The 13,467-nt window shown below is 38.2% G+C and overlaps 1 pseudogene across 1 annotated transcript; it reads left to right on the forward strand.

The window, feature by feature from the left end:
• Nucleotides 1-8,117: 8,117 nt before the first annotated feature.
• On the forward strand, nt 8,118-13,394 carry LOC149010916 (disease resistance protein L6-like; annotated as a pseudogene). Its single transcript, XR_016174550.1, has 5 exons — nt 8,118-9,007; nt 9,750-10,843; nt 11,136-11,402; nt 11,587-13,004; nt 13,088-13,394. The product of XR_016174550.1 is annotated as a disease resistance protein L6-like (transcript).
• Nucleotides 13,395-13,467: the final 73 nt, after the last annotated feature.

Raw genomic sequence — 13,467 nt, forward strand, 5'->3', positions numbered from 1 at the left:
CCTTACTAGTGACATCACCTTCACCAAAACTCACCTTCATATGGTATTCTCTTGTCATTGCCAACGTCCAATGTTAGCCTCTGTGCCCAAATACGAAGACTTTTTAAACGGAATGATTCCGTTACGGAGTCGTTCCGTTTAAACAGAAACCATTCCGTTTTATCTATAAAGGATGACGAAACGGAGTCGTTTCGTATAAAAAGGCACGATTCCGTTCGTCTATGGGTCTTATAAAATGGATTGGTTCTGTTTAAAAAGGAACCACTCCGTTTGGTAAATGAGTCTTCTGAAACGGAGTGGTTCCGTTTAAAAAGGAACCATTCCGTTTCGTCTGTGAGTCTTATGAAACGGAGTGGTTCCTTTTAAAAGGGACCCATTCCGTTTCGTCTATGTTAAAACGGGTTTGATACTTTTTTAATTACTTGGTAACACGGAATTTGATACTTTGTGTTCACAGTGATGAAGAAGGGTTGATTTCGTTTAAAATGGAAGTAGCCCGTTTGTTCTCTGTGTTCACATACATGATATGGGTTGGTTCCGTTTAAAAGGGAATCAGCCTGTTTGGTCTCTGTGTTCACATATATGAAATGGGTTGGTTCCTTTTAAAAGGGAACCAGCCCGTTTGGTCTCTGTGTTCACATGCTGAAAAGGGTTGGTTCCCTTTAAAAGGGAACCGGCCCGTTTGGCCTCTGTGTTCACATGGCGAAAGGGGTTGGTTCTCTTTAAAAGGGAACCGGCCCGTTTGGTCTCTGTGTTCACATGCTTAAACGGGTTGGTTCCCTTTAAAAGGGAACCGGCCCGTTTGGTCTCTGTGTTCACATGCTTAAATGAGTTGGTTCCCTTTAAAAGGGAACCGGCCCGTTTGGCCTCTGTGTTCACATGACAAAACGGGTTGGTTCCCTTTAAAAGGGAACCGGCCCGTTTGGTCCCTGTGATCACATGCTTAAACGGGTTGGTTCCCTTTAAAAGGGAACCGGCCCGTTTGGTCTCTGTGTTCACATGCTTAAACGGGTTGGTTCCCTTTAAAAGGGAACCGGCCCGTTTGGCCTCTGTGTTCACATGACAAAATGGGTTGGTTCCCTTTAAAAGGGAACCGGCCCGTTTGGTCCCTGTGATCACATGCTTAAACGGGTTGGTTCCCTTTAAAAGGGAACCGGCCCGTTTGGTCTATGTGTTCACATGCTTAAACGGGTTGGTTCCCTTTAAAAGGGAACCGGCCCATTTGGCCTCTGTGTTCACATGACAAAACGGGTTGGTTCCCTTTAAAAGGGAACCGGCCCGTTTGGTCCCTGTGATCACATGCTTAAACGGTTTGATTCCCTTTAAAAGGGAACCGGCCCGTTTGGCCTCTGTGTTCACATGACGAAAGGGGTTGGTACCCTTTAAAAGGGAACCGGCCCGTTTGGTCTCTGTGTTCACATGCTGAAAAGGGTTGGTACCTTTTAAAAGGGAACCGGCCCGTTTGGCCTCTGTGTTCAAATGCCGAAAGGGGTTCGTTCCTTTTAAAAGGGAACCAGCCCGTTTGGTCTTTGTGTTCACATGACGAAAGGGGTTGGTTCCTTTTAAAAGGGAACCAACCCGTTTGGTCTCTGTGTTCACATGACGAAAGGGGCTGGTGCCGTTTAAAAGGGAACCAGCCCGTTTGGTCTCTGTGTTCACATAATGAAAGGGGTTGGTTCCTTTTAAAAGGGAATCACCCCATTTGGTCTCTGTGTTCACAGTGATGAAATGGGTTGGTTCCTTTTAAAGGGTACCAACCCCTTTGGTCTCTGTGTTGAGAGAGATGAAACGGATTGGTGCCGTTTAAAAGGGAACCAGCCCCTTTGCTATCTGTGTTCACATGATGAACTGGCACAGACTTCCCAATATTGGTGAATTGTAATAACCACACAACATACCATTAATATGTTCCATCACAGTGTTATAGTCACTGAAATTATAAATTAAAGACTTACAATAATGTTTAAAGCCTGTTGTATCACTAATAAAAGGGAATCAATAATTTTAAAAAAAACCATATTTTGGTTTCAATTATTTGTTTCATCACAGTCTAACTGTCATATGGACAATAGATATGAAAGATTATATAATTGATTTTGTACAATATCATATATTATAGGTGAAATTGTTTTGACAAGTACTTACAACCCTTGAAATACAATGTGATCAGTCTTTCACATAGATACAGTACATTTTGTTAAAATAAAATTTCAGTAATACCCAACCACTTTACTCTTGTCCTCTTGTCTATGTTACAGTACTGACTTTGAACGTAGGGCGTTTACATTGTCCTCTACTATTGACATTGTCATACGACGTTGAAGCTCTACAATGGACGTACGTTGCTGCTTCATTGCCACACATCTCATCTACCCAAATAAAAGAATGTGGATGCCTTACACCATTTGGGCACCTATAAAATCTCCGACCTGGATTTTTGTTGTGTTTGAAGTCAGCAGCAACATCCTCCCTTGCCCACAGTAGCATAATGGAGTGGGTTGCTTCATACTTGTAGATGACCCGTCTTCACAATAGCATCCACCCATTCCGGATAAATGATCACACAACTACACCAAATTCACAGGTCCACAAGCACATTAGTGAGTCAAATATGAAGATCTATAATTCTAACCCCTTTCTTAAGACAAAGTTTTATGATCAAGTATGTCAAAATAAAACAAAACAAATATGATCAAACAATACAAACTGCCAAAGATCATCGAAAGTCTTCAACCAATATCTTTCAATCAATGCAATGATACAGATAATGTTGGGATAATCTTTTTAATTAAAAAAAAATTGGTTCGAAAAAGCCAAATTCAATTTTACAAATGAAGATCCAATTCCATCAATCCAAATTCAATTTTACAAATGTAAATGTGCTACTTTCCGTTATACATATACCAACAATCCAAAATGTAAGCACAACTGAAATCCAATTCTACCAATACAACAACTCAGCTTGTAAGCACAAATGAAGATCCAATTCCATCAATCGGCTTACATCTAAGAAAGAAGAAGATATACTTGTCATTTTCCTTCTTGCATATTCTCTACAAGGCCAGACTCATTGCCGATCGCAAGTCCAGGCTTCATGAAAGGCCCATCCTATTGAAAAAGCCACAAACAGTAGGGGTTGAGAACAAAAAATGACTTGGAATTTTGACCTGAACAAAGAATCAAACTCATGGACATGGGGAGTCACCTCATAGACATCAAGACCAACTCTAAACATAGGTTCTCTTTTAGATGCTCAACCAGAGCTTCTTCATCAACCACAGGGCCCCTACTACAGTTCATAAGGATCGCTTCTGTAAAGAATATTGTTTGTCTCTCTAAATTTATATCTTGCTCATACTCAGTTGAATCTTGGGAAAAAGTAGTCTGTATTGATAACTCACCTTTTTCATTGTTGAGAGCCTCTCTTTGATGATCAGATGATAAGTAGTTTTGTCCAACACAGGATGAAGACTTATCTGTAAAGAGCATAAACAAAACCATTTTATTAGAATTGGATTATCTGATTTTAGATTATTGGAAAAGCCCCAACAGTGCAAGTTTAACACTATGAAAATCTAAGTTTGTAAATATATGCACACTGATTGATTATCTAATATACATATTGAATACTAATAACACTTTAAATGTCCCAGTTGAGCACCAGATATTAGACCTCACCAAATCAGCCTCACGGAGCAGCTCTTCCATTGTAGATGCACTTTTCCAATGTGTTGTTTAGAAAGTTCTCCATTTGACAACTGGACAAGAAGGAAAATGTTGTGCATCATATATAACCGCTACTAAACCATTCTTTAAGGATTGAAGTCATTAGTCAATCACTTGGCAAAGAAAGAGAATGATTAGTCACTTCAACCAGTACAAAATACTCTAGTTAATATAATGTGATTGGGGTATATTCATAAACATGAGTTAAAGTAACACTCACAAAATTGTAACACTAAAACAGCCTCAAAACTAAATCTCTAGCAAGTTGTCATAAGCATTCCCAGTGGATCTCCCCCAACAAAGATAAGACATGGGAATATTGAAATTCACTTTTCAGTTCTCTCACAAAGGGCTTATGTGCTATAATTGGTATTTTGTCACTCTCTGCATCTGTTGCTCATCAAAATAATATTAGCCTGGAATACTAAAGACACCAACTGAATAATAGCACAAGCGATGAAAGAATTTGCTGAAAAACATAACATAAACAACAATACACATCTGGGATCATCATCCAGAATAAGAGCGTCAAAAGAAAGGATTTCAAATAGCAAAATATTTGCACTAAAATGTGTATTTATTCATAACTGAGCTAACAATCAGACATACATGGATGAATCTTATCCTGCCTTGGAACATTGACAACTACAGCTAACCTGATTTACTCCACACATTATCTGAAGGAAGTTGCAAAGAAGAGATTTTTTTTTTTTTTTTTTTCTTTTTCTTTTTCTTTTTCTTTGAGGCATCCTCATTGCATCTCATCTGACCTTTTATGAGGGCTTCAATTTATAGTGATCTGGGGAGTCCTTCAAATTAATTGATTATTATTATTTGTGACTGTCATACATTTAATATCAAAAGGTCGTGCCATCATTCACAGCATATAACTTCCAATTATTGCCTAAAAACTCTCCTTTGACTCCAATAGCCTCTTTACTGTCAGAAACAATGCTACAGACCCCACTTTCTCCTAGTGATGCAAGAAACAAGATTACCCAGGCCCTCACATAGGTATAACCACAAGGAAGTAGCTCAATTAGCAAGGACCAGGTCCCATAATTAAAAGCTTAGGAATTCAACTTCCTAGGGGCTACTCATCCAAAAATAAAATCTCAAGAGAGAAGCAACTTTTGTTTGGAGTGGTTCTAAAAGCAGATTAGGACAGCACAGTAGAGCTGGCAAAGTTTCATCCTGCTTGTCCAACCACCAAGACCCATAATGAGGAACAGAGAACACCCAAAAACTTACAGGACCGGACAAGAGATTTCTAGAAGACCAGATTTTACTACCAAAGAAACCCTCCCCCTCTCTATGGCTATATTTGTATGTATAGACACTAATGCAGATTTTTAGAATGTGTCGTTAACATAGTGGGGTTTAACTCTAATATGCAGGTATTAGCCAGCAACGGAAAATAATGCAAAAGTATTACATTCTTAACTGTTATTAGAGTACACAACAAAAGATAATGAAGTCGCAATCTTACGGAGAGGCTCTAGTTTTGCACAAGCTTATGCGCACGAGATAGAGGGTTGGAGTTGTAATGACGAAGGAAGAAACCAAGTTATTTAGTGGATACGGGAACAGGAAAACAACAAAAAAACACTCAAAGAATATCAAACAAAAATATTTACTTGAACTACAACTCTGAATATTGAAAATGCATAGAGCCCATGCCTATCCTGAGAGACTTGAGAAAATTACAGCCATTACAGAAATTTATTGTATCAAATTGAACCCTCAGCCTTTAAAATGTAAATCATCCAGTATTTGCAATTGGATTTTTGTACACCATGCAAATTATTGCACACCTATATGCATTGCCTATCACCGACTAGGTGAGGGTAAATGAAAAAGAAGTTAAAGCCACTGTGATTCTTTCGAGATATGCAACTTACTAGGCATAGACCTCAACAAAAACTTAATGAACAAACTAATAGGTTAAATGCAATCTGCAATGCATAAGTGGCACTTACCTGGTCGTAAATAGATGTCATCACGAACTTTGACATAATAATCTGCTTCAAATTGATCATAGGTTGCTTTGAAAAATGCCAATCTACAATAAATATGAAAATGAGAAGACGAAAAATAAGAATAAAATATATTAAAGAAAAAAAAAGATCGCAAGTAACAAATTTGAAAAACTAAGAGCAGCCTCAAAGAGTTTCAAGTCTCACGTTTTATTTGGCAGATTTAATTAGTCTTCTTCAACATCTATAAGCAGAAAATCACTTGTATCTTTTTATCTCCTCCTCAAGATCTGCCATCTCTTTTGCATCTTTGGATCGTCAATGACAAAACGGAAAGCTAATCCAGTAGCCTGCTCCAAACTGCATAGGTTGAGATCAAGTTAATATGCAATAACTTTAGACGAAAAGAGTGCTATGAGTAGAAAAATCAAACAGATATTCTGTAACAAGCATCAAGAACATCAGTCTTTGAGCACTGAGGCCCTCAAATCAATAATCATGAAAAATCAAACTTGCAGGTAAGTATTAAATTGATCAGGCTCCGTTTCACACTGCCATGACCATAAAAGTTCGTGAAACTCAGTTGCCTCCAGGAGATGATTCAGCATAGAAAAGAAATTTAGTTGCCCGATCATTAAGCAGAGTAACTGAGTAATATATTTACACATTAACATAAAAGCAGCAAGGTGCTGCCAAACCTCCGTTGAGGTAATGACTCCTACAATATTCTCGTTTGTATTTGTATGTGCTCTTAAGTAAAGGTGTTGACACTCCGATATCAGGCTCCGTTTCAGTTCTATTTCCACACACTGGCAATCCAAATTTGCAATATGAAGTTAAAGCAGCAGCAAACTGCTGCCGAGCCACCGTAGATGAGGAAGGAGATGCAGAACCAGAGATCGTAGGTGAGGAAGCCATGAGAGGATCCAAAAGAAAGAAAGAGAAAAAAAAAAGGCAAGAACCACCGAAGATGACCAAAAAAGTGATGGAAACTAACTAACTAAGGAAGGAGATGCAGAATCAGAGATCGATGCTACCAACAAAAGCAACAACCATCAAGAAAAAGGAAAAAAAAAAAAAAAAAGAAAAAAGCGATCAAAGTTCCTCAAGAATCGTAGCTTTCTCTGAAATCAGGGCCCTAAACGAAATTAGGGCGTTTTTTTCTTCTTCAAGCACTCTGCTTCTTCTTCTTCAAGAGGCGATCGAAATCAGGTGTAACACGAAAAATGCTGGAACGAGTTGGATTCTTGTTCAACCTCTTCTTTTTCTTCTTCTCCAAGATGCGTTAGAGCTTCTATCGATATCACGAAATGAGGTTTGGGGCTGAACAGTTTGGGTTTTGTGTTTTTCAAAAGATTTTGAAAAATCGTATATTTTGATTTCAAAATTTGAAATCGTATATACTGTTTTGGATTGTATATACGTATAGGGTTTGGATGTGTAGTATATGAAAACGTATTAACCCAGCTTATACTAACCCACTCGAACCGTCCAGACGGACCGCTGGGTTTGCATCAGACCGAACCGAACTGCGTTCACACACTTAATGAGGTGGGTTTTAATATATTTTCATTTTTTATATGGGAGGATGATGCCAGCCGTCCGATCTAATCGGACAGCCGGCTGCACGGTGGAGCGCATTAATGACGCTCCATAGAAGCAAAATTGAACACCAATTTTTTCTGCTGCGGTCAAAAAAAAAATGGGGGGCCCCGAAGGCGGGGGGGGGGGGGGGCCCCCCCCCCCCCCCGTGGGGGGGGGGGGCCAACAAAAAAAAAAAGGAGAAAAAAAAAGGTAAAAAAAAAAAAAAAAATAGATTTTGGGGAGGGGGGGGGGGGGAGAAGAAAAAAAAAAAAAAAAAAAAATTCTCCTCCAAAAAAAAATTTTTTTTGTTTTTTTTTTATAAAAAAAAAAAAAAAAAAAAACTGATACTGTTTGAGAAAAAACATTAGTATATAGATGAAGAAAATTAGATTCTAGTTAAATTAGTATTCTAAATGCATTCGTCATGAAAATGATATAAAAAGGTAGAAAGAAACACATTGTCATAATCAAATGGGTTGATCACGAAAATGATACAAGAAAGTAGTAGAAGGAAGTAGATGATATGATATATGATAGGATGTCACATGTAAATAATAATAATAATAATAATAATAATAATAATGGAACTCTGTTTTTTATTTATTCAGTCTTTTTTTTTAAAAACCTTTTTAATAAACGAAGAATTCTCACATGTTTCTTTTCTTGCACTCTCTTTCTCTCTCCCCCCAGTCCCACCGTGTCTCACTTTTCTGATTTGATTTGATTTTGGATAAAATAAAATGGTAAAAAATATCTGACTTATTATTCGTTCAAACACAAGGTGATATCAAGCGTTAGATTTGATTCAAAGTAAAGTGTTGCCATCTTTGACTTTGAGGCAGCAGGTGAAGTAAGTCCCTGGAACCTTCAAGTTCAAGCTACTTCGTTTCATTTCGTTTCATTTCATTTCTCTTGTGGTCTTCGTCTTTGCAGCCGAATATCAGTGAGAAAGCAAAAGTGATAAAACCAATTAAGTGTAGTTTCCAGGTTCTGCTCTTAAATCTCATCCGCGGCATCTTGAAAATTGAAATTAAGGGGAGAAAAATGTATGCTCTTTGTATTGTTGGAGGGTTTCTACTCGCCCTTCTTCTTCTGAAGAAACTCTTCTACAGCGTTACTGATGATGCTCCTCCTGCAACGAGAACCGATGAATCATCATCATCATCATCATCATCATCATCATCATCATCATCATCCTCTGCCACACAAGACTGTGATTCCTCAGATTCCAGCTCTTCTTGCTCTGGGCAGGAATACGACGTGTTCTTGAGCTTTAGAGGTGAGGACACCCGCACCAACTTCACCGACCACCTGTATGAAGCCCTTGACAGTAAGGGAATCCACACGTTCAGAGACAGCGAAAAACTCCGAATCGGAGAAAAGATTGGTCCGGCACTTCTTTCTGCAATCCGTCAGTCCAAAGTTGCCATTATAATCTTCTCAAAAGGTTATGCTTCCAGCAAGTGGTGCCTCCGCGAACTCGCCGAGATCTCGAAATGCAGGAAGGAGAAGAAGGAAGGCCCAACAAGACAAATAATGATAGTGTTCCCTATTTTCTATCACGTAGATCCAACAGAGGTTCGGAACCAGACTGGTAACTATGGGACCGCTTTCCAACAGCATCAGAGAAAAATCGACAAAGAGACTCTATTGGAGTGGAGGAAGGCTTTGAGAGACGTTGGTCAATTGACAGGCTGGGATCTCAAGAATACTGCTGATGGGTAAGACCTTATGATTTACTTCTTTCTATGAACCAGAATCTCAGAATTTCTATAGATGGTTGGTTTTCTGATGACTTGAACAGAAAAGAAAGTAATCCGAATGGGGTTCACTTCAGATTCACCTGAAAGAAAGAGAAACAGAGAGTAAATTTTCGAAATTTCTTTCCCTGCGTACAACTATTTTACCTTCATTAAATTAATAGCTTACTTATGGTTTTCAACAGTCGTTGATTACCGAAATTATGTTCAGTGCCCACCCCGGTCAAGCTCCTCAAAGTTCATCGTTCTCTCCAATTTAGATGAGTTTTGCATTTGCATTCTTTCTTTTGGTAAATATTAATTAACATGGTATATGAAGTTTTAGCCTAGTTAGTGTCCCTTCCATTGATTGCTAGGCCATGAGTCAGTCTTCTTTGAACGCATGCAAGGATTTATTTGAGTAACCAGGAAATCAGAGCCAAAACAATATGAAAACTTCGGCCTGATTCAATGTAATTCCAATTGACACCATTTCTGCAATTAATAAAATTTTGAAAGGTCACTCATCATGACCCCCTAAAGTTTTGCCGCTGGAGCTTGTTCTTTTCTTTTCTTCTTTCTTTCTTTTTTTATTTAATTTTTTTTTTCCAAAGACCTGTGACATTCATTTATTCTCTTAACAAATGGCTTTTCAATGAGAAAAGCCGAGATATACATATCATCATTCAACTCATTTATTTTTCTTTTTGTTGGAACAATGCAGGCATGAAGCAAAGTTGGTAAAATTAGTTGTCAAAGAAGTTTGGAGTAAATTAGACAAGATCCCTATGACTATTTCAAAGGACATTGTTGGAATGGATTCTCATGTCAAAAAAATAGAGAAGTTGCTGAGCATTGAATCTAAAGGGATTGTGGGCATACTTGGCATGGGGGGTATTGGTAAAACAACAATTGCCAGGTGTGTATACAACAAAGTCTATCATGATTTTCAAGGATATTGCTTTCTAGAAGATGTTCGAGAAACTGCCAAAACAAAAGAAGGAATTGTCCACTTGCAAAGTGAACTTGTCAACAACACCTTGAACGAGAAGAATACAAACATTGGTAGTGTCCTTCAAGGAACTGCTATGATTAAGCAAAGATTATCTGGTAAAAAAGTTTTTATCATTGTTGATGATGTTGATGAATATACTAATTTGAATGCAATAATTGGGGAGGGCGGTTGGTTTGGTGCTGGAAGCAAAATCATAATTACCACAAGGAACAAGCGTGTTTTAGATAGACTTGGAGTGGACAACCCATACAAGCCCAGTGAAATGAATCCAGATCAATCACTTCTACTTTTTAGTAGGCATGCCTTCAAGACGGATCATCCTCCAGAGAAAGATTTGGAACTCTCAAGAGACGTGATAAGAACTACCGGAGGACTTCCTTTGGCGCTTAAAGTTATTGGTTCAACTTTATTTCTATGTCCAGAATCCATATGGAAAGATGTAGTGCAGAAGTTAGCCAACAACCCTAACAATGAGGTGCAAAAGACATTAAGAATAAGTTATGATGGATTAAACCATGAGGAGAAAGTGATGTTTCTCGATATTGCTTGCTTTTTTATTGGAATGGAAAAAGATACTGCATCTTATATATGGGATGACTCTACATTTGCCCCACATTTAGGAATTGAAAATCTTTGCCTAAAGTCACTCATTGAGATAAATGAAAGAAATGAGTTCAGCATGCATGATCAGCTAAGAGACCTTGGAAGGGGAAATTGTTCGCCAAGAAAACTTTGACGAGCCAGGGAAACGTAGTAGGTTGCGGTCGCTTGAGGACGTAAAGGAAATACTAAGTACTCAAGAGGTTTGTTCTCAATAAACGACTAATACATGTAAATTTGTGTTTTTTCTTTTCTTTTTCATTCTAATGATTTAAAGAATTAGACTCTATGTAGTTTTAACTAAAGATATCTTTTAGAATAAATGTAGCATTTGAAATCAGATGTTAGACATGCATGGGTGGATCCATCGTACAAAGGATCCTACACCCACAGCCCAACTTGTAATATTATAATAACTTGAATGGGGTCATTATTCCATTATACATGGATGGTGAGTAAGCTTTGTGAATGTTGATAACTTTGTTTGTTTTGCAGGGGACGGAGAAAGTCGAAGGACTCCAACATAATGGCTATGACAAAATGATCATCGAAGGATTTGGTGCAATGACTCGATTGAGGATACTTGAGCTTGATTTTTCTAGGGTTGCTGGAAACCTTGAGCATTCATTTCCAAACTTGAGATACCTTAGTTGGTATAGATGCCCTGAACAATTTGTACCAACAAATCTAAGGAAATTGTGTGTTCTGGTTTTGTCTTTGAGTGGCATTACAGAGAAATGGATGGGTTGGCAGTATCTCAAGGTAGGTCTCTAAGAATAAGAGCTCTTCTTCTTCTTCTTCCCCCTTTCTAATTTTGAAATTATTATTATTTTTTGGTATACTAATTTTGAAATTATTGTAATTTGTTGCCATCTATTGTATGTATATATAAGGTCATCATTTAATTAATATCTCATAATCGAGTTGTTGTTGTTTTGTTATGCAGGAGGTCTCAACTCTTAAAGTTCTGAAGCTAAGCCAATGTGATAAACTATCCCGAATTCCAAACTTGTCAACAAATAAACAATTGAAGGTATTGCTTATTGATAGGTGTTACAATTTGGTTGAAGTTGATGACTCCATTGGTAATCTTAAGAGTTTAGTCACGTTGAACTTGAGTGGATGCAACAAGTTAACGTGTCTCCCAAACAGAATTTGTGAGTTGAGTTCTCTCAAAATTCTTAACCTTCTTAAGACAAATATCTGCAAGTTACCAGAAGGATGGGGGGACCACTTGAAAGCCTTAACGGAGCTATACTTCAACTTTTTTAAAATACGGCTACCATACCTGCCAAACCTCCAAATTTTGAGTACTGATAGCTTTGGTTATCTTGAAATAAAATTAGAAAGTTTGTATGCTCGTCAAAATGAAAAGACGGGCATAATCCCGCTCCCAGAGTTCCCTCCAAGTTTGAGATATTTGGATGTTTCAGGATGTACAATGAAATCACTCCCACCAAGTCTGCCAAATTTAATGAAATTGTACTTTATGGACTGTCCCAATCTAGTGGAGATACCATCTACCATCAGTGCTTTTCCAAGGCTGGAATCTCTTGCTTTAGGAAAGTGTCCTCAGCTCCAATGCATTCCTCATCTTCCCTCAACTTTGACAAGGTTCGAGGTTTATGAATGTAAAAACCTGAGAGAAATATTAGGATTCTCGGGCATGAGAAATTTAAAGAGCATAAAAATTCATCGTTGCTGGAAGCTAGCCAAAATCGAAAGTCTTGAAGGATTGGATTCCCTGCAAGAGTTAAGCATATGGAGCCATCCCTTATTGATGAAATTGCCGAAACTTCAATGCTTTAAAAAATTGTGCAAATTAGACCTGCAGTACATTGGTTTATCTGAAATTGAAGGCCTCGAGGGATTGGAAGAGTTAAGGATAATCGGTTGCAAGTCTTCAAGTATAATTCCAAATTTATCGGCTTCGAAGAATCTGGTGTCAATTGAAATTACGGACTGGAATGGGTTGTTCGATATTGTGGGCCTAGAGAAATTGGGCTCCCTTGAGCGACTGGAGGTAAACCGTTGTCCATCATTTAGAATTAGAAAACTTCCTAAAAGATTGCGTAAATTAAAAATCGATTTGGATGATGATGGGTCATTAATTGAGGAGCTCAAGGATTTGAAGTATTTGACAGACCTGGAGCTCAACTGGAGGTCCCCACCTCCCTTGAGAATAGTACCAAACTTTTTTTTTTTAGAATCAGACTTAAAGCATTTGAAATTAAGCCACCCACCAGCAGCACTAGGTATCGGATCATCGTTGGAATCATTAGAAGTGGTACTGGATCTCTCGCTCTTTCAGAACCTGACAAATCTACGTCTTTGTTATTCCGAGAAGTTACTTGAGATTCGCGGGTTTGATGGGCTGGAAAATCTAAAGAACTTATCTATCGATGGATGCATTTCTATTGAAATGTTACCATCTCATCAACTTGAAGAAAGCTGCAGGCTATCACTTGTGGCTGTGAGAAGTTATCAAAGATTCAGGAACTTGATGGGTTGGAAAATATAAAGGAGTTGTGTATCTATAGATGTATTTCTATTGAAACTTTACCATCTCTGTCCAACTTGAAGAAGCTGGATTGCCTGTCAGCTCATCGCTGCAAGAAGTTAGTTGAGATTCAGGGGCTTGATGGATTGGAAAATCTAGAGTGCTTATCCATCGATGGATGCATTTCTATTGAAACGTTACCATCTCTGTCCAACTTGAAGAAGTTGAAGAAGCTATCAACTGCAGGCTGCTAGAAGTTACTTGAGATTCACGGACTCGATAGGTTGGAAAATCTAGAGGACTTGTGTATCGATGGATGCATTTCTA

This window comes from Hakea prostrata, chromosome 7 (assembly GCF_041222555.1).
Source record: "Hakea prostrata isolate BN-2017 chromosome 7, UWA_Hpros_2, whole genome shotgun sequence".
Lineage (NCBI taxonomy): Eukaryota > Viridiplantae > Streptophyta > Magnoliopsida > Proteales > Proteaceae > Hakea > Hakea prostrata.